Below are 22,840 nucleotides of genomic sequence, written 5' to 3' on the forward strand. Positions count from 1 at the left end.
ACGGCCGCGGGAGGGTTTTTTCACTTTTTTTTTTTAGCATGTAGCTAGCCTAGCGTTAGCTACATGTTTCCCCCCTCCCTGCGGCATCCCCCCGTATGCTCTGATCGCCGCCGGCGCCACTTGCCCATAAGGAAATCCCGTTCTGAACGGGATTTCCTTGAGGGCTTCCCCCGTCGCCATGGCGACGAACGGAGTGACGTCATCGACGTCATGGACGACACAGGGAGTCCCGATCCACCCCATAGCGCATGCTGGCCGCGATTGGCCAGGCTGCGCAAGGGGTATGCGGGGGGGCCCTGTATCCACGGCGGGTAGAGGCGCATTGGCGGCGGTTGGCGGCGATCAGACCAAACACGCAGCTAGCAAAGTGCTAGCTGCGTGTTTGGAAAAAAAATTATGTAAATCGGCCCAGCAGGGCCTGAGCGGCACCCTCCGGCGGCTTACCCCATGTCACACACGGGGTTACCGCTAAGGAGGTTAAAGAGACACTGAAGCGAAAAAAAAATATGATATAATGAATTGGTTGTGTAATATGAATAATTACTAGAAGATTATATTTTTATTTTCAGGTATATAGTACTTTTTCTAACATTGCATCATTCTATATTATGTGCAGATTACACAACACTCAGCATTCAAAATGATTCTTTCAGAGCAGTCTGCGAACTAATGACTTCTCCCCTGGCAGAGAAAAAGAAATGTGTTCACTAACAGTTGAGATAATAAAAGTCAGAAGACAGCCCACGACTTTGAAAGTCATAGAGCTCAATGGCTTTTTTTGCATAGAGATAACAACTGGAGTTTCTTAACTCTTTCTGTACTGCAAACAATTATGATGATGACTGATGTATCTGATCTTAATGTTTTATTTCTTAGCTGTACTACACATACAAATCACAATATCATCATTTTTTTCGCTTCAGTGTCTCTTTAAAAACTTCAGTTGTCTATGCACAAAAACTTCTCTGAGCTATTTGACCCACTGGGTTGAACACAGTCCTGTTTTCTGAAGCACATAAACAGCCAAGCAACAGCGAGAGTAAGCATGAAGTAAGGTTTTTCTGCAGGAAAGTTTAAAGGGTCATTATTTTGCTATGTTTTCTAGCTGAAAGACACAGTGCCCAGAGGAAACCCATGTAGACATGGGGAGAACATACAAACTACATGCAGGGATTCGAAGCAGGGACCCAGCACTGCAAGGTGAGAGTGCTATCTACTATGCCACTGCTGATGAGTTTATTTGTAGGTAGGTATGCATTTTCAAATGCAAATGCATTGAAGTCTATGTGCATAAGAAAACACAATTTCAATAAAGTACTCTTGTTCCCAAAAATGTGTACTTTGGGCAAAACCATTATATTTTCCCAAAAATATCAAGGCCAGTGGCAATACAAATTGCAATGGATAAATGACTTTGGTGAAAATTCAAGCTCATTCCTATTACATGATATTAATAGAGCAGAGTGGACTGTACATGCAGATAGGCAGAGCCGGGACAAGGTTCTCCAGCACCCAAGGCTGAGACACCAAAGTGCGCCCCTTTATCCCTGCCATCCCAGCCGTCACACACTAACTGCTATTAGACTAAGACAGTGGTTCCCAGCCTTTTTGGAGTCGTGACACATCAAACCAAACGTTTAGATCTCCGTGACACGTAGACTAAATGCATGTAATGAGAGACAGCGTTTCCCCACTAAATGCACATAAGAGACAACGTTTCACCAGTAAATGCAGGTAATGACAAGCAGCCTTTTACCAGTAAATGCACATAATAAGAGACAGCTTTTCACCAGTAAATGCACATAATGACAAACAGCCAGTTGTCCCCAGTATATGTAGCCAGGGATATATGTGCCCAGTATATGTAGCCAGAGGTATATGTCCCCAGTATATGTAGGCAGGTGTATATGTGGCCAGTATATGTAGTCAGGTGTATATGTGCCCAGTATATGTAGTCAGGGGTATATGTGCCCAGTATATGTAGTCAGGGGTATATGTGCCCAGTATATGTAGTCAGGGGAATATGTGCCCAGTATATGTAGCCAGAGGTATATGTACCCAGTATATGTAGCCAGAGGTATATGAGCCCAGTATATGTAGGCAGGGGTATATGTGCCCAGTATATGTAGCCAGGGGTATATGTGCCCAGTATATGTAGCCAGGGGTATATGTGCCCAGTATATGTAGCCAGGGGTATATGTGAACAGTATATGTAGCCAGGGGTATATGTGCCCAGTATATGTAGCCAGAGGTATATGTGCCCAGTATATGTAGCCAGGGGTATATGTGCCCAGTATATGTAGCCAGGGGTATATGTGCCCAGTATATGTAGCCAGGGGTATATGTGCCCAGTATATGTAGCCAGGGGTATATGTGCCCAGTATATGTAGCCAGGGGTATATGTGCCCAGTATATATGTAGTCAGGTGTATATGTGCCCAGTATATGTAGCCAGGTGCCCCCCCCCCCCCCCAGGAGGAGAGAGTGAGGGAAGGAGAGCGGCACCTTCGGGTGCTCTCCCTCCCTCGCTCTCTCCTCCGGAACGAAGTGCGGTGGCTGGCAGAGGGACGGAACTTACCTTCCGTGCCTCCGCCTGGTCTCGTCTCAGGCGCGGGATGATTTGCCACTACTATGGTCTGATCCAGAGCAGCGGCTGCGGCACCAGAACTTCCGGCGCTTGGAGCGACACGGAAAGGTAAGTCCCGCCCGCTGCAAACTCCTGACCGCAGTTCGTTCCAGAGGAAAGAGCGAGGGAGGGAGAGCACAATAAGGTGAGGGAAGGGGAGGGGGGATGGCCCCCTTCTCTGCCACTGCCCACAGCTCTCCCTCCACTGCACTGCTTTCCTGCGAGAGCCGACGCTGCGACACATACCCGAAGCTGCCGCGACACATGTATGTGTCGCGGCACATGGGTTGGGAACCACTGGACTAAGAGGTGCCACAGGGCCCCCAACCTCCCCAACACCTTAATATCTAGTTATATGGCTTGCAGTCACTGCTATGTATCCCCTTTTCTTATTTCTTTCTGCTTCAAACACAATTAGGAATGACAGCTGAATGAATTGTGCGCCCCCTCCTACACTGTGCCCAGAGGCTGGAGCCTCTCCAGCCTATGCCTCGGCCCGGCCCTGCAGATAGGCACCCAGTCTAACAAGTTAGAACTCTTTACTGAAGAAAAACATGCAGTCAGACATATCATACACCACCATCAGTAACATGCAGCTTACTTAGAACAGAGATGAACACAGAGTGAATATGGGAAAACATAATACCATAGAGATCATCACAGTACGTAACATTTCACAGTGACATCTTGTGGTTGTTGTCTTACTATACAGCAATTTAGGTAATTATTTTGATACTGCCAACATACTGTATACTACCTAGCTATAACTCATTTGGGAATCACATTTACATAACACAGCACAAAAAAGCAAAGTAAAATTGTACACCTGTTTCCTTTGTGTACACCTGTTTCTGTTGGCAAAGGAAGTAAAATTAATGTTGTTTATGATTTTACAATGTAAACCGTGCTGCATCTTTAATGGTTAGACAGAAAGGATAGACCGCTAATAGGGCATCATGGGAAATGTAGTTCATTTAAAGTGCCTGGGGTTGTTTAACTCTGAATCAAGCCATCATTTTTCTTGCTTTCCTGACCCCATTGAAAACTTTCTGTTACCAGATAAACACTTCTCAAGGGTCAATTAGGATGTCTGCGGATGATTAGAGTCTGCCACTGATGAAACTGAGATGCAATTAGCAAATTAAAAAAAATCTTTTGATTAGTACTCAGCATAATTCCTTCCAATTATTCAAAGTTCATGACTACAGGGGGTGAAACGTTTCCAGGAAAGGGTATTTATATCTTTATTTCCTCATCATCTTGCTGAATATTGTTAATCACTCAGCTCGAAACTTGTTAAGGTGGGTGAAATGTTCAGGTCTTGTGCTTTCTGCATAAGTGTATAGGTGGCTATATATCTCCCCACTTGGCGGCCGATGAACCCTCCAATTGGACAATTATTATCGAATAGGATGAAACTTGGTGTCACCATGAGCATGCACAATTGACAATGTGATTAATTTTGCCCCGAAATTGGTCGAAAGCATGGATCGGACATGCTGCAAGGTGTCTGTCCGTCGTGGTCGAATGGGTGCGCAGCAGTAACAGCAAGCATTATCGGGACGAGCAATGTTCCCCTAGTGTATAAATGTGTCCTCCTTGTGTGCATTCATATACATTACCTGTCCTAGTCGCCCATGCACAGTACTCCATGCCGCCGATGTATAGCACATGGTGTGTGGGTGACGTCACTCATGCCGGGGGTTTCATTGCTAAATGCCGGCGGTATGTATAGTGCTAATGGAGCAGTGCGGTGGGCAACATAGGACAGGTAGGCAGCAGCGAGGGCTGGGCTAGGGCCTTGAAGGCTAATGAGTTTCAATGGCAAAACATGCACAGTTTAAACAAGCGTACACCCAGCCTAAGACTGGGCACCACTGCTCCTCCTACTCTGTGATGCAGCCATTGATCACAGAAACAAATTTAGGTGGGAGGGCTAGCAAATTTTCTACTAAGGTTAATGGAAGCCTTTGTGTCAACAGCACTAATATGAAATTTATCCCATAGTTATATAGATATGAGTAATCTAGTTTGAAAAAACATACATCTGTCAAGTAAACCTTTTGATCCTCACTACATCTCAGCCTCTCACCTTAAATTCCTGACCCTGAGCAGTAGGTGAGGTGTTATTTGGTCACCCTCTAATTAAGGCAGTGGCTAGATTGTACCATAAACCCAATGTAGGGCTCAAGAGGTCGGGATGAATGCTGTGTCCATAACCTTAGGTCATGAAGGCCACCATCCCTCTCCCAAGGACTACTCCTTCCCCATCCCATGTTAAAAGACACGTGGGTTGATAATGCAACCAAAACATAAAATAATAGCCATGCGATTTACTCACTAAGTGGTTATTTAGCTACATATCCCAGCATGGGTGTTTCTAAGCAATATGTGGCCAAAAATGTGTAAAATTAGTGTAAAAATCTACATAGTGTGCGGTACCTTCAAAGACATACAACAATTACATAAAACATAGATGTATTAAAGCAATGTCTTTTTGACTATGAGTGATATTGCTTTATTCATTTACAGACTCTAAGAGAGCTGGTGGTCACGAAAAACATCAGGATGCTTCCATTCACAGACTCTCTGACTAAGCAGGCTGGTGGTCACGAAACACATCAGGATGCTTCAATTCACAGACTCTGACTAAGCAGGCTGGTGGTTACGAAACTCATCAGGATGCTTCCATTCACAGACTCTGACTAAGCAGGCTGGTGGTTAGGAAACACATCAGGATGCTTCCATTCACAGACTCTGACTAAGCGGTCTGGTGGTCACGAAACACCTTCAGGATGCTTCCTGTTAAATATCATAATTCAAACTAGTGGGTTTACTGTTCACAGCATATTTGATTGGGGACTTAATCCAATAGTCATGTGTAGGTCTGTATTTCTTCAGTTCTATTAATATGGTTAACTCATTACTTTTCTAGTAAACGTTAATACTGTGTTTGCTAATATTAAATTGGCTTTGCCAGAGTTTTGACTCCAGTTTTTTTGCAGTCCTATGTCTTTGTATGTACCGCACAGTAGCTATATTTATACATATATTATTTTATGTGTTTTTTTGTCACATACTGCTTAGGTACACTCCTGTTTTGTATACCATATAATCAGGCTGATAATGGCCAGGGCAATTGCGGCCTCCACCGTCCTAGCCAATACTAACCCGCATGGAGGATGAAGGGATATCTAAAGCTTGGGAATGAAGCTATGTTGTTTTCTTATTGATAGTATAAATAAATATTAATATATCACTTACATGAGTTTGCAGGAATGTTTAATAAACAACTTCCAATATTTTTGGCACGGAACGTGTTAATAAAACCTCCCAGCATATTTTTATTTGTATAATAGGCATGATTGCCAGCTATTTACTGACAATCTTTACAGCCTTCTCTAAGAACATAGTAAAGGCCTAGAATAAGCTCTGTGAAGCTGGTCCCCCTACAATCAGCACAAATAAGAATTTCTTCATGTTTGGTTTGTGCCACATTTGTGCCTTTGCACTGTTGTAGGCAGAGGCGTAGATAGAAGGGTTCAGGTATGGCACGTGCCATGGGCGCCTCTTACGTTAAAGAGATTGAACAGCTGTCAGGGGCTCTGCAGCAGCTATGCTCATCAACGTCACTTGAGGTGGGGGCAGGGTGCAGACTGTAGAGCAGATTAGTTTAGGGTCAGGAAACTCGATGCTGGACAGCATGAAGAAAGGTAAGCTTTATCTGGAGGTCTGTTGAAGGGGGGTGCAGTCTTTTATTTTTGAGGGACATTCCGCAGCCTGATTACCTTTTTAGGGTTGAAACCATCTGCCTAAGGGCTGGTTCACACTGACGTTTTTCTGGCTTTAAACATGTCATTTTAAAAATAACGTTTTTAGGGATATACTGCCGTCCCATGCAAGTGAATGGGACTTCACTACATTTAGTAGGAGCTTTTATAGGCTTTCATAAAAGCCCATCAGTAGATCCCAGCATCTCAAAAGCAACATGTAGCTTCTAGAAGTCGTTTGCTGTTGCTGGTGTTGCATTTGAAAGCCAGCAAAAGCCACTGAAAGCCAATGAAAGCCAACAAAAGCCCAAATCCCAGCCCTTTCCCTACACCCACTTCCTGCAAAAGCCACCAAAAACCCAAAAAATTTAAAGCTCTCCTGAAAGCCATTAAAAACCTTCAAAAGCTAAGCTGCTAAACATTGACATTCTTGTAAAAAAACGAAGAAAAGAAAAACAAGGCTTTTAAACCAGCCCTAAGTATTATTTGGGAGATATGCACACGCTGATCTATTGCCATACTTCTACATGCTATTTGTTATTTCAACTTGGACACAACCAAAGTTGAGACAACACCTTAACATTTTTGGAGGGTGTGCCAATCTCTCCCTTGTCTGTGGTGCAATTTTGGTGTTTTCCATTGGTGCTTTTTTTCTGTAGATATGCCTCTGGTTGTAGGGGGGATGAGTGAACTTTTGACCTTTATAAATAATTGAATATCTCAAAAACTATAAAAGATAGAATGATAATTTTTGCAACACAAATTAGCACAAACACTGCATCCATCACAGTTTTATGTCTGTAGGGTTGATGTATGAGGGCTCGGTGATGTTATTGTCTGGGAATAAAATAAGTGTCATGATCTTCAAAACAAAAACAGCATTAATTTTTCCAGCACAAATGGGCACAAAACATTATGGAATTTTAATTTGGGGGGGGGGGGAGGGGTTTAGCTTCATTTAATTCAGTGAATCCTGACATGCCATCACAGGGGAAGCAGCGATGAACTCCGCAGCCCACGGCAGTAGTAATCCAGACCCTATGTAACATGGAGAGGGTTGAAAGCGGACCTATATGCAGAACATCCTCTCTGCTCTGAAAGATAAGCAGCAGCATAATAACCTTGAAAGAAAAACCTGTCTTTGTTACAGCTGATACAAATCCTGCAAATGAATCTGCAGTGTGTCTGTTTCCTCCTTTCATGGAAGCAGACATAGGGTTAACATCCTGTGTTTACAAATTAGCTGCTCTGCTGAGTCAGCCAGCTGACACAGCTGAGAGATCAACTTACACTTGTGATTAGTCACAGATGAGGGGGAATTAGACAGGCTAAATTCTCTAAATACATACAGGGTGCATTTCTTTATGTTTTCCTTCTGTGCAAGAGTTTAGGTCCACTTTAACCATTACTGCTACAGGCAGCCGCAGGGCTGCGAGACTCACATCTGTGCAGTTTGGGGGGCTGCGTGCAATCGCGATGGTCCCGGCCACAGGGGGGATTGGTGGCAGGGGACAGAAGTCCCCGAAGCCAGGCCCTGCTTGTCCGGCGAGAATGATCACTGTTTTTGTTCAAAACCAGTGATCATTCTCAAATGGCGCGGCCGCGCTTCCTCCCACTTGCTTGTTTCCGCCACTCCCTTTGTTCCCATTCATTTATCTCCCCTCTAGGCCCCCGTGATCACCTCCATCAATGAGATGCCAGCGTCACTTCCAATGTAACACAGCCACACATTACTTCCTATTTAACGTACTTATTGTACGCAATAGGAAATAATGCGTGAAGCCAAATAGTAAAATTACACCTATATAAATTAGGGATTTTTTTTAATTTGTATGTCAAGAGGGTATATTATTATTAAATTATATGCTTGCAATTAGTGATGGTTGTAAAATTGAAAAAATACAATTTTATTTCCAAATAAAATATTGTCTATTACTTTATTTAATTTGCATTGTATTCACAGTACCTTATGTTGTAAACAGCAATATATTTCATGGTTCATTACTGTAACTGTAATGTCACTTTGGTACTATGTTAAAACCAATAAAAATTATTGAAATATAAAATATTGTCACCATACATTGTACTAGGGATATAATTTAAACGTTGCAATACCTGAGACAAATGGACAAATAAAATATTTGGCTTTTATCCACAGTTTTACGTTTTACTTTAAAACTATAATGGCCGAAAACTCTGGGAGCTGTATACCAGAGTTTTTTTCCGTACAGGGACCAAAATGGATTATGGCAGCAGCTGTGGAGGACCTGAATGGGCGCAGACAGGTGGGTATTTTGCGCAACATATGCGGCCAGTACATTCGCATATGCCAGCACTGATTCTGTCATCATTCGCTTATCCCGTCAGATCTGGAAAAATCGTACCAGACCCAAAGTTGCGTTTTGCTCACCGAAGCAGGCCAAATGGATTCATTCCGAATGGACTGATGTGAACGGATGCTATTTTCACAATAGATCCTATCTATTCTGTTCAGTTCCAATAAATGGAACATTTTTCCTGGCAATGTGAACTAAGCCTAAGGGTTGCAAGGATACAGCATCCTTTCCCAACTGCAGAGAGGAATACTTCAGAAATGCCTGACTGTAAGGTCTTGGATCATGTGATAGCAATTAAAGAGGAACATAACAAATAAAATTGCTTATTTTTTACAATATTCTTTTATAGATTATTGAGTCAATGTTTGCCAATTGTAAAATATCTCCTCTCTCTGATTTACATTCTGAAATGTATCACTGGTCGTGGCATATTTAGTTCTGCCAGGTGATCTGTATGGAATGTTCATTACTGAGAGTTCTATGCACAGAGCCCGATACTGCTTGCTTTGCAGCTGGAAAAAGCCATTATTTCCCACAATGCAATTAGGTTCACAGACAGAAAACTGTCAGGACCATGGTCATGACATCACACTGTGGGAGGGGTTTCACCACAATATCAGCCATACAGATCCCCCTGCTGATATATTTGAGAAAAGGTGAACAATTCTTACGGGAAAGGGGGTATCAGCTGCTGATAGCTGATTGGAATGACGTTTCTCTTTACCATTACAAACAAACCATTACAGATGCAGCTACATCAGGTGTGCTGTTTGCTGTTCCTGTGCGCTTTAGTGAACTGTGCTATGTGATTTATTTTTCCTTTTACCTGCACATAGATATTAGCTGAATCGGTGCTAGGTATGATTCAATTTTCAAAAAATTGTATTAATATCCAGCTCTTGAATGCTGGTCATCTTCACATGGTAATGGTTACAATTTCACATCACAGCCCGCACAGGTCCCCTGACAGGTGTGCTGTACTGCCGACCAAATGGGGTTAAACCTCTGTTTATTAAAAAATCAAACTGCGCTGTAATTTCCAGTGACAGAAAACTATTCAGGAGGTGCCATCATCTGTGAAATAGAACTGCTAGCTGTAAGCTAGAATCCGGCAACATCTAGAAGAAGCCGCATTGGAAAGGTCAGACGTCTAGTACTGGGATGAGAACACAACTGAACTACAGGCTCCCTTGTAATATCAGCAATGTGTAGCTACTGCTTCCTTATCATTTGTTTAATCTCATAGTCCCAACACTTTTGTAAAAAAAAATAAAAATCTAATCCCATATAGAGCTATGCAGATTCCTCTCACACAGACCATATTCTCCTCTTCAACGAACATGCTCGGCCAGTGCAGTCTTGCCCCGCCCACAAATATACCGAGATAATTCTCCTTAGCAGCCTCAATTCACTAAGGGCTGTTTGGTACAAAATAATAGGTTGATAAAATGCTGCATTCTGTATTTTAGACCTTTTTTTTCCAAATACACTAAGATTTCCACACCTACAGTAATAGTTTGGTGATTTACCAAAAAATGTTGCTTCAACACACTAAGGCCCAGTTCACATTAACATTTCTGTTGTGGAGCCGGCCGTACGGATCCATCAGGATCAGGTGAAAACTGTCAGTTTTTATAGCCAGTGTGCTGTAAACTGTCAGTTTTCTATTTGTTCCTATGCAGCTGCAAAAACCTTCGGTTTCCCTTCCGCTGAGCGAAACGGCCTAAAAAAATTGGGTCCTGCTGCATTTTTTGGTCCGTTGATCAGAACAGACAATGGATCCGTACAAGTAGATAGATTTGAACGGATCCATTAGTTTAACATTGGAACCATTTGCATACCGGACCATTTGTATAGTATACGTTCTGCTCCCGTTCCGCTCACCGCCAATGTGAACCGGGCCTAAGACCTGCTTGGTAAAATGTAGAAGTCTAACCAGCTGCAGGGTACATCTTGGCAGCAAGCTGTGTTCTGCCATGGTGATATTTTTGGCCAGAGTTGTGATGATTCTTCAGGTGCAACTGGTCTGTCTGCACGAGCCATACCTACTTCTGTCCTGTGACAGCTTTCAAGAGTAAATGGCATCCCTTTAGAAGTGCATGCATGCCACTAGAGCAGTGATGGCTAACCTTGGCACTCTAGCTGTGACAAAACTACAAATTCCATCATGCCTCTGCCTCCCCAAGTTATGCTTAGAGCTGTCAGAGTATTGCAATGCCTCATGGGACTTGTGGTTCCACCACAGCTGGAGTGCCAAGGTTAGCCTTCACTGCACTAGAGGGTCCTCTTCTCTGTATCAGTCTATAGAGCTGCACACCTAAAAGGATACAAAAGAGCCTCTATGAATGTGCCTTTCTCCTGCACCTCATGTTTTTTATTTCCCACCCGGCAGTACATGGGATCAAATAGAGAAAGTGGTTAGACAGGGTGGCTTCTTCTATTGGTTGGCTCCTTTGTCTGTACATTTTTGCGAATGCTGATTGTTAGTAACCGACAGCTCCAGGCTGGTCTTAGAATACCGAACATTTCACTTGTTTTACTGAATATTAAATTTTTTTTCAGAATTGACTATTATTGAGGTATTTACCACACAAGTTGGTAATTTACCTCACTAGTCAGTAATTTTATGCCATGCGATAACACAGCCTTAGTAAATTGGAATTTGACAAGATGTCTGGTAAACTGAGCCCTATGTATTATAGTTCTAGACATGCACTTAGGTTACTCCCAGCTGTGTCTGTCAGTAAATTATAAATGTTGTTGCTCAATAGGATTGTATAGCAGAAAATGTTTACATTTTTAAATACAATCTATATTTGGAGAATCACTTATTATGACCTCCTGTGGAGTTTCATATATAAGGTTTGCTTTATTGTTTCAAATGTGAGCTGCTTCACAAGACACAGGAGACAAAAAATGGGAGCCCAATAGCAGAATACTGTATGTTTTCATAAACGGGTTATCAACAGGTAAGGTAATTGTATTAATATTCAGGTGGCAGATGCGCTCCTCCCACACTCGACAAAAGTTGTAAACTACTATGCAAAAAATGGTAAAAGATGTAACTCAATTAAACAAAGATATCTACTGGATCGCTATATGAAGGCCCGGAAGCCCAGGTAAATACATAAATTTTGCGCACAAAGCGATTAACAGTTATTGTGCATAGTCCAAACCGGGATAATCAGTCTTAAATTGCTTTTTGAACTCTGATCCTGGATAGTCCTTATGGGAAAAGGTAAAATACACACAAAATGGGACCTGCAGCAAAATCCTATTATTCAGTCCCACATATAGCAAGCGACATAAAGTTCACATGTGAATATCAATCTGTGTATATCACATCAGCTTCTTCATCAGTTTATGCAAACCATTACGCTCACCAAAAAGTATTGCTGACCCGTCACAGACAGCAATAAAGACTCAATATATCCACCCATACGATGATACAGGAATCCTCTTCGGTCCATTTTGTCTCTCACAATGTCCACATTAGCATATACAGGAGAATGGATAGAGCAATATATAGTGTTATACCTTCAAGGATCTGCATAAATAACACCCTTGTGTGCAATATGCTTCATGCACCCCTTTCACCACTGTGCAGGTAGATACTCAAACCCACCACCGTCACACATATGCGCTCACCAGAAGCACTTACTGACCCCTCACAGACCAGCTCTTAAAGCTTGAATTCCGCGTTGGGCCTGGGCTGCCTTCAGCAAGTGGACCTTAAATGAACTCAAAATAAGGCCCACATAGCGTAAAACCGTTTAATAGCCAATAAAAACAAGTAGTATTGCACTTACAATCTTCTGTTAAAATATGCGCATTTCTCGTAAAACCAATGGTGTACAGCTCTTAACGTCTCATCCTCCTCTGGCCATAGCTCCGCCCCCACCACCCGGAGCTACGGCCAGAGGAGGATGAGACGTTAAGAGCTGTACACCATTGGTTTTACGAGAAATGTGCATATTTTAACAGAAGATTGTAAGTGCAATACTACTTGTTTTTATTGGCAATTAAACGGTTTTACGCTATGTGGGCCTTGTTTTGAGTTCATTTAAGGTCCACTTGCTGAAGGCAGCCCAGGCCCAACGCGGAATTCAAGCTTTAAGAGCTGGTCTGTGAGGGGTCAGTAAGTGCTTCTGGTGAGCGCATATGTGTGACGGTGGTGGCCTTTGAGGATCTACCTGCACAGTGGTGAAAGGGGTGCATGAAGCATATTGCACACAAGGGTGTTATTTATGCAGATCCTTGAAGGTATAACACTATATATTGCTCTATCCATTCTCCCATATATGCCAATGTGGACATTGTGAGAGACAAAACGGACCGAAGAGGATTCCTGTATGATCGTATGGGTGGATATATTGAGTCTTTATTGCTGTCTGTGACGGGTCAGCAATACTTTTTGGTGAGCGTAATGGTTTGCATAAACTGATGAAGAAGCTGATGTGATATACACAGATTGATATTCACATGTGAACTTTATGTCGCTTGCTATATGTGGGACTGAATAATAGGATTCTGCTGCAGGTCCCATTTTGTGTGTATTTTACCTTTTCCCATAAGGACTATCCAGGATCAGAGTTCAAAAAGCAAGGTAATTGTATTTGTACTACTCACAAAAACGGGTTGCAGAGGGGCAACCGACCACAGGAAGCAGGTGGAGACAACAAACCCGACTCCACTCGGGGTGGTCCAGCCGGACCTGGGTGTGGTCGCTCTGCTTGGTAAAAGTGACAGATTATCACTGTAGTTTAAACCATGTGTGGTCTGTCTAGACCCCTCCAACAGGGTATGTTGGGTGGTATGTTAAGCACAATTTGGGTAAAGAGGCACCCCAGTGTGAATAAAATTGGATTAAAAACAAGATAAAATAGAGAAAAAAACAATTAGGTGGCTTACCTCATTGACGAGATCTTTGTATAGACAAAGAAATATTTATTTAGCACAAGCAATGCGTTTCACGGGTCTAATGCTGGGGATACACGGTACGTTTCTGTACCGTGTATCAACCAGCTGATCCGGCCAGCTGATAATATTCAACTGGCCCGAACATGGCGCGCGACCAGCGCCCGCTCGATTCCCGCCGGCAGACAATGGCAGGGAATCGAGCGGTGATAAGGAAGCGCCGGCGGGGACGAGCGGCAATCAATCCGCGTGCACGCGCGGACGAGCGGGGATGTGCCGGCATCGAGCCGCTGGCTCGATCCAGTGCAGAAAACGAGCCGTGTATGCGTGGCATAGGCCCGCTTCCTCAGGCCAATAACAGTTCCAATTGCAAACAGCCAATCAGAAAAGTTCTAGCTTGTAAATAGTGATGGACGCAAAACTAATTGGCGCCATACATTGTGATAGGGACATAATTTAAATGGTGTAATAACCGGGACAAATGGTCAAATAAAATACGTGGGTTCTCATTATGGTAGCATGTATTATTTTAAAGCTATAATGGCTGAAAACTGAGAAATAATGATTTTTTTCAATTTTTTTCTTAATATTCCTGTTAAAATGCATTTAGAAAAAAAAATTCTTATCAAAATGTACCACCCAAAGAAAGCCTAATTGGTGGTGGAAAAACAAGATATGGATCCATTTATTGTTATAAGTAGTGCTAAAGTTATTGGCGAATGAATGGGAGGTGGAAATTGCTCGGATCCATAAGGTGAAAAACGACTGAAGGCTTTAGTGGTTAATATACGTAGCACTTTGGGTGATGATAGCATGTATGGGCAGCTTTGCAATTAACTGCTAAAGTCAGCAAACAATTACACAAAATTTAGTATAAGTACACTAAATTACGAATGGATTACATAAAATCAATTGACTTTCCAAATAAAAATTAGGTATGGACGTAATTGAAAAAATGTATACGAAATTTCACGTAATCCTAATTAGCAGATTGTGATCATTACTACTCACCTCAAACAGGCTAATGGTGTCCTGAACATGCACTCAGACTACCAGCCTGATTTACACGGTTCCTTCAGGCTAAAGATCATTGCAGAACAGTACAATAACAATTTGTTTTATAATACAAACCGGGTAAAATATTTTTGTAGTATTTCAAACCCCTTGTGTCATAGGCTCCTATTCAATTCACATTCTCTCCTAAGTTTTCTCCTAGGAGATAATTTTTCATCTTCTGTGAAAAGTTACTGTCAAAATTATTAAAACGCAAAAACTGGTAGGCGGAAGCATTGGAGTTACTTGACACACAGACAAGCAAACCCCTACTGACCTTGTCTGCTTGTTCGGGTGCTGAACAGCAAGGGCCAGGAGTATTCGGGTGGTTGAGTTATACCAAACTATACCAAATTTGAACACCAACACTAAATGTAAGCTATGTACTCCCTTGAATTCCTTCCTCCTAACCTGACTACTACACTGAGTGGCCCAAAAATGTGAAAGAAAACCAGTCCGACAGTCACAGTGATGTAACAATGCAGACTTTCTTATATAAGGAACACTTAGCTTCGGTCGTAACGTCGTAGTTATCAAGGAAATTAATGTCAAAAATGGGAAAGATGAAAGATTTAAATGATTTTGAATGAGGGATTATTGTCAGTGCAAGAAGAGCTAGTGCTAGCATCTCTGGAATGATGACTCTTTTTGGATGTTCTCTACCAGCAGTATCTTGGGTATTTAGAGTGGAATTTGTGAAAACAAACTTCAAGCAATAAGGACTATTCTGGTCGAAAAAGGCTGGTGAATGAGAGTGGTGAAAGGTGAGTCGCATGCATAGTCTGCAGCAACAGAAGGGCAACAACATGACAAATTACAGCCGAATTCAGTGCAGGTGCATCAAAAAGCTTATCCCACGCACAACAAAATGGACTTTGCAAACGATGGGCTTAAGTAGCAGAAGTTCATCAAGAGTGCCTTTGGTATCATAGAAAAATAAGAAAAGATGCCTGTTATGAACCCTTGCCATCGTGCTTGGTCGGTCTCATATTGATTAGAGGAACATCAGAGATTAACATGCTTCCATGGCAGTCCCCTGACCTCAATCCTAATAAGTATTTGTGGCAAGACGAAGCTGAAAGATCACTTCAAAGTTTTCAAACACCACCATCCAATCTGTTGCCACTTAGAGCTGCCCATTCCCATGTCAACATGGGCCAACTTAACAACGGTATCAGCATCCTGTTGAGTTCATGCTTGCTGTGATCAGAGCTAGAGGTGGACCAACTCTTTAGAGGGTAACTCAAATGCGTACGTTAAAAAGGGGCGCTGGGAAAAAAGGGCGTGGGGTTTTAAACGATAAGCATGGATAACGTTTAAAAATGAATTGTACTGTATTTTGTTTAAAATTAATGTTTTATAAAGTTATAAATCATTAAATAATGTGCATGAAATCGGCAATTGTAAAAACGTTAATCTTCCGTTTAAATAGTGAAACGTATAATAACGTTTAAAAAAAAATTACTAAGTAACCCTCCCTGTACCTACCCCTAACCCCTAGACCCCTCTGTTGGTGCCTAAACCTAAGACCCCCCTGTTGGTGCCTAAACCTAAGACCCCCCTGTTGGTGCCTAAACCTAAGACCCCCCCTGTTGGTGCCTAAACCTAAGACCCCCCTGATGGTGCCTAAACCTAAGACCCCCCTGATGGTGCCTAAACCTAAGACCCTCCTTAGAGATCACTGTATTGTGTGTTTTAAAAACAGTAAGAGATAAAATATAGTACAATTTACGTTACGTACTGATCGCTTTGTTTCATGAATAATAATGTTTTACAAACACTAAGGGATAACTTTTAAAATAATGTTTTATTGAAATAGGAAACGTAAATCATCACAAGCAGTTATAAAACATGAAAAATCTTCGGGCGCCGTTGGTAAACGTTATTATTCTCGGGCGCCCTTTTTTCCTGTTCGGCGCCCAGTAAACGATAATTATTATGGGAGTGAATGGCGGCGCCCGATTTGTCCACTAGCCACCTGCGCCCTTTTTTACTGTTTCCAACTCAAATATCTTGGCCACTTTGCCTATTAATAACCGACAAAGAGATCAAAATCAAACTGGGGGGTGGGGAGGGGGGAGGATGGAGAGGGATATAAAGAAAAGACAGAAATAAAGAAAAAAAAATAATAATTGCAACAAAAAAAGGAGAAAGAGAGATGAGCAGCAGTACAAAGGGGAAGAGAAGAAGAAACAAGGAGAGGGTGTCAGCGGACAGGAAGGTACTACAGGCCATGTCCATCCACATAGTGTATCAAGAAATACCAAGTTGCATTGAGGACAACAACTATTTACCCTCTGCACACTTACAACTGCCATTTGGCAGCAACCACTAATCTGTGCATTTGTCCAGATCAGGGTTCTCAGAAGAGCTCCAGTATTTAGGGATAAGCATCCTGGCAATTAACATAATAAGTGTACTGTACTGCACAATGCCCAAGCTTCTTTAACTATCGCTGAATATTTATAGGTCTAATATAAAATATATTTGTTTTCCTACTCCCAACAAGATGACCCAGAAAAGGATGGCGGTTAAATTTTGAACAGCCTAATAACTACTTTATTAGAATCTTTACATGATAGCTTTATATGTTCCCTGTTCACATTTACAGAGCATTGTACTTACTTTATGAATGCTTTATTGCTACATTCCACCAGACAGTCCCATCTGTTCTTGGAAACGACTTGATAAACCCAATATAGAAACGTCTTGTCGCTTGAGCGATGTGCCTGCTAAGCGTGGCTGTTTTTGCGCAGGCATTGTACACTGCAGATTTTATGTTAATGTCTGGGTGTTTTATCGAATATTTATGTATAGACAGACTTATGTGTCCTAGATTGAATTTATTTTATTGCCCACGCTGGTACAGCCACAGATCGTATTTCCTCCCTCAAAGTAATTCAATTCGGCTAAAACTGTAACTGTTTCAATTATATGGAGTTAATTTTATACTCATAACTGCATTTATCTCATCTTCATTTATCAATATTTAATATGTTAGACTTGTGTCTGTTGTGATAGGTCTGGTTTTAAATTAGAGATTAATTTAACAAAAAGTATATTTTCGTAGGCGAACCATGAAGGTGACAGCTTGTTTCTTTAAAGTCCAACTCCAGACATAGATCTATACAATAAAATTACAGGCTACTGAGCATGTTTAAAGTGCGATTGTCAGCCACAAAATCCAATTCCATTTACCCATTGTGAGGATTCGCTCGGCTGCCTGCGCAGGCAGGCAGCTTTTTGACCACTGTTCAGGTCTGCATTCTGCAGGTCTCTGGAAGAGAGACCTTTTGTCAGTTTTGCAGCTTGCTGCTGAGGAATTTGCATACGTTTGTCATGCAGATTGCCTAGCCACATCCTTTGTAGGCTTGTACTATAAATACCATGTGATATCACAGACCTGGGCTGGTCATAAGGGTTTGTCCTGTGAAACACTCCTGGAGTGTCAGCCTTGCTCATTGTTTGAAGATTAGCTTAGAGTAATTCCTGGGACTGCACTAGGCAGGTTCCCTAGTGCAGTTAGGATTGCATATCTGTTTGTTAGTCTGTTGCCATTGTCCTGTCCCAGCGGTGTTCGACAGGAAATCATTCTGTGTGTCTGGGTGCTAACCGGAACAGCGGTTGTTACTGGTAGCCCCTTCTGATCTGTCTTGCCTGGATCGCACTTGTCTTGCGCTAGTGCTGTGGATCCTATCTCTCACTTATTCCTGTTTTCGTGTATCTGTCTTTTCTGCTACAAACGCTTGCTGGAGGCTCGGTGAGGTAACCGTTAAGCAAGCGCTCGCGTCCTCTGTTTCATATTTGTCTGTCGGTGGTTAGTTAGGCGTGCTTGTCTCTGTTGTGCTTAACACGCGGAGACCGCGCATAAACGCGTGCACTGTTGCGAATGAGTGCGGTGTTCGCGTTTAGTCAGCGTTTGTTATTTTCCTTATCTTCTCATTGTATTATTTGCTGTGCCTTTGCTACTCTCGTGCTCTGCCTTGCTGTAGCCTTGTGTCACCTCTGGCAATCGCCTCTCTCGCGATTGCGTTCCTACTTCATATGTGCTGTTGTGTATGCACTGTCGCGGGTTGACGACTAGATTGGTGCACACACATACCCTCTGTCGCTTTGCTCTCTCTCTTTCAGGGCTATCTTGCCCTGCATTTCTTCCCTTCGTACAATTCCTGTCTGGCGTCTGTGGCAGGGCAGAGGATCTGTTCCTCTGCACTCCACAGCTCCACCTGCCGACAGGAATTTCCCTCTACAGGTGCATTGCACCTTTTGCTGGGTTCCCTCAAATTATACACTTGTGGAGGATTTCCGCAGTGTCAGCGCACGTCTTGTGCACTGATCACGGAGAGAATTCCACAATCGTTACACCCACTCTCTGTGTTTATTATGTAGTCTACATCCTGACCTTGCATTGCAAGCAATCCAATATAATCATACATGTTTCTGCTAATGAATCTTATCTCAGTACCTTTCTGGTACATTGCCAGAGAGAGGGAAGCTTGTTATCCCTCCTCCCACTTTCCTGCTCCTCACTGACTGGCTGAAGGCAGTTCAGTGTGACACAAGGCTGAGAAGGGAAATACACCTCACCTCTTTGCAGAAGCTGCTGAAATATGATCTATGCTCAGCTCACATGTGTTTATAAAGCAAGCTAGATATGACAGTGCAGTTTCTAGGAGACAAAAAAAGAGTAAGAGGGGAAATGATATCAGAATTGACTTCAGTCAGAGGCAGTAAAGATGGAAAATGCCTGAAACAGTTTTCTCTTCATTTACTATATAAAATTCACTGAAATCAAAACATAGACAGTACAATACATATATTATGTAAGTAGAACAAACATTTATCTACTTATATATGTGTGTTTTTCCTGGGATAGTATTGCTGTCCCTGCTGCTTTAATACTAGGTGAATGGTGCAGTAATAATAATGTTCCCTTAGTTATATTAGTTAATGCAATTTTTTTAAACACCCTTGCCCCATCCCTTAATCATTCTGAAAGATAATTTAAAACATTTGGCAACCATTGTTCACACTTATGAGGAATTACCTATTGCCCACTTGGGCTTTGTTCTGATGGTGGTAGGGTCAATCAAACTCTTTGTCCTGGTTGCAGGGGTGCTACAGTACTAGAGAGACTAGACATTAAAGATAATATTTTCAGAGGTAGGAAATGACCAGGAAAAGGTTAAGATAACTAAAAAGGAATGGAAGTCATTTTTTTACTGGAATGAGTTGCCAGCATAGTGAATTTTCAAAGCTTTTTTGGCACAATTAGCAACACGTTTCACAAAGTTTATGTCTACTTCATCAGTTACAGTGCCAGTTGGCTGACCTTGAACAGCAAGAGTGTCTCTGTCTCAAGGTCAGCCAACTGGTACTGTACCTTATGAAGCAGCAGTGATGATCGTAACCTGCTAATTACACTTGCGTGAAATTACACTTAAAAATTTCGGCTACACGTAATTACAATTTCAAAGATTTGCTTAATCCATTTGTAATTTTGCGCCGACTTTAGCGGTTCATAGCAAAGACCCCATGCATGCTATTATCACCAAAATGGTTACGTGTGTTAAGGGGAATAGTGACATTACGATTTTGCATCATAATTGCAATTTACGATACAGAATTACAACTAAGCGAAATTCGTGCTCAACACTATGAGGCAGGCATAAGTTCTGCAAAATTCATTTTGTGGCAATAAAGCTTTAAAAATTCACTGTATTGGCTGTTCATTCCAAATTCCAATAGGTAAGTAGTTGCTTACACTCAGTGTTGCTCTCCATGGCCACGATCACGAGTGCAGTCAGAACTGAATCCGTGATCGAGAAGCGATCACAAATCCGGAGTCCGCCCTCGTGATCAGGAATAACAGCTCGTGAGCTGTTATTCCTGATCACGAGGTCAGATTCCAAATTCGTGATCGCTTCTCGATCACGGATTCAGTTCCGAATGCACTCGTGATCGTGGTCCAATTCCGGCTCAAGATCACGGCCGTGATTATAACCTGAAAACCCGCCGACTTTAGCGGTTGATAGCAAAGACCCCTTACATTATATAAACACCAAATTTAAAAATCGATTTAAAACTTTCAAAGGAAAATAATATACATTTAAATGCAGTAAATGACAGTTCATGTATTTACTGCATTTACATGTATACTTTTTTTCCTTTGAAACTTCCTTTGAATCTTTAAACTTTTCCCCTTGTTCCCACTGTTCTACTTAACACATCCTGCAAATTTGGTGTTTATATCTTTGCTATTAACCACTAAAGTCGGCGGGTTTTGGCGAGTTTTTAATCACTAATACTTTTTTTTCATTTGAAACATTAAAATCGATTTCTTCAAAAACTATAAGGTCTTTTTGAAAAAAATGTACAGTTGTAGCCACTGCTCACCTTTATAATCCATGCAATTTTGGTGATTGCAGCATGTATGGGGGCGTTAAAGTCAAATCCGTGATCACAGATTCTGCATGTAATCACGGCTAAAATCCAAGTCGAATTCAGAGCTCCGATTCAAATCCAGATCATGATCACGGCGTATACGGATTTTGATTCTGCTGTGGCCGGATTTACTCAAATTAATGATCTGGGGTATCCGAGCAACACTGCTTACACTCCTTTTTAATGTTTTAGTAATTGTAACCTTTTAGCTGGGTGCCTCCTATCCAACCATATTATCTTTCAGAGGAATGGGTTGGACTGCCCGGCAGTTGAATGCTAAAAAATAAGATAATGGGGAGGGGGAAAGTGGGACAGGAGGACACAAAGAGAGCTCAAAGGTTGTAAAACATAAAAGGACAACACCACATACTGTACATTTAGACGTAGACCCTGAACAAGCATGCAGCAGATCAGGTACTCTGACTCAGCTGACTCAGTGTTTACTGGATAAGTCATATGTTTATTCCATGGTTTTTGACTCAGACTGTACTTATGCCAGAAGATCAACAGGGCTGCCAGGCAACTGGCATTGTTTTCAAGGAAATAAATATGGCAGCCTCCATATCCCTCGCACCTTGGGTCCCCTTTAACACTGCCTTCTCTGGCCCTGAAGTGTTTGTGTGCCTTAGCCTCAGTATACATGTAGGTGGCATTTTTACAGATCCTGCTGTGGCAATACTTCCAGGCAGTACCTTCAAGTGACTCTTAGCTTTGGGCTTGCCAGCCAAGGTATCTGACTCTCTATTGATCTCTCTCCCTGCTCCCCAGTCATTTATCTGCATGTCAACTAAAGACCAAGTCTAAACATTTTACAAAGGTTTTGCTGATTTTTACCTGTGGGACAAAAAAAAAGAATTTAATTAGCATTCCATTAATAATTTATGTCCAATAAAAACACTAGTCATGGAATTGTTATTTAATGGGATTGGCAAGCTGATGAGGCAAATCAAATGAGAACTACGTGTCTAAATAGCATTGTACTTGGGTACAATGCCATCTAACCTAGCCAGCCAGAACTGTAGAATGCAGCATTGTCTCATTTTCATAGCAGATGCCGTCTTATTTCCTGCAAATTCTGCAAAGAGATTTACTTGTGATTGACACTTTTTTTCTGATTTTATTCACAGCATTGATGCTTACATGGGGTCAAACTGGGCAATTGCCCAGGGAACGTAGCTCCTTAGGGGCCCCACAAATTAGGGACTGTAGACATCACAAGTTTACTGCCAGTACAATATGAACATTTAAGGATTTAAAGTGGAATAAAACTCAATAAAATTCAATAATGTTTTCCTACTTTTTATTACCCATTCAGTTACCATATTTTCTTTTGTGCACAAGTAATATTGCCTGTTTACAAATTATAAGGTCCCAAAGTACAGTTTATCTGCTCTGAAAGCTGCCATTGCATTTTATTTATAGATTTTAATATATAAATACAGCAGCTATCTAGTGAAAATGTCTCATCTGATTATGCTTGTCAGCTCAGTACAGTTCTGTTTCAGCACCTGGTTGGCTGTAACTACTGTAATTGTAGCAACAGAGGAATGTAACAAAAAAGATAATGTTATCGCATATTCGGATGCGGATCATAAGCCGGGAGAGCTTTCCACTGCAGAGCAAAATGCTGTGTTTAACTGTTTGTTTTTTTGTTTTTTTATAGTAGGTTTAAGACTGTAAATAATCGTTTTTAGG

This window comes from Hyperolius riggenbachi, chromosome 7, assembly GCF_040937935.1.
Source record: "Hyperolius riggenbachi isolate aHypRig1 chromosome 7, aHypRig1.pri, whole genome shotgun sequence".
Lineage (NCBI taxonomy): Eukaryota > Metazoa > Chordata > Amphibia > Anura > Hyperoliidae > Hyperolius > Hyperolius riggenbachi.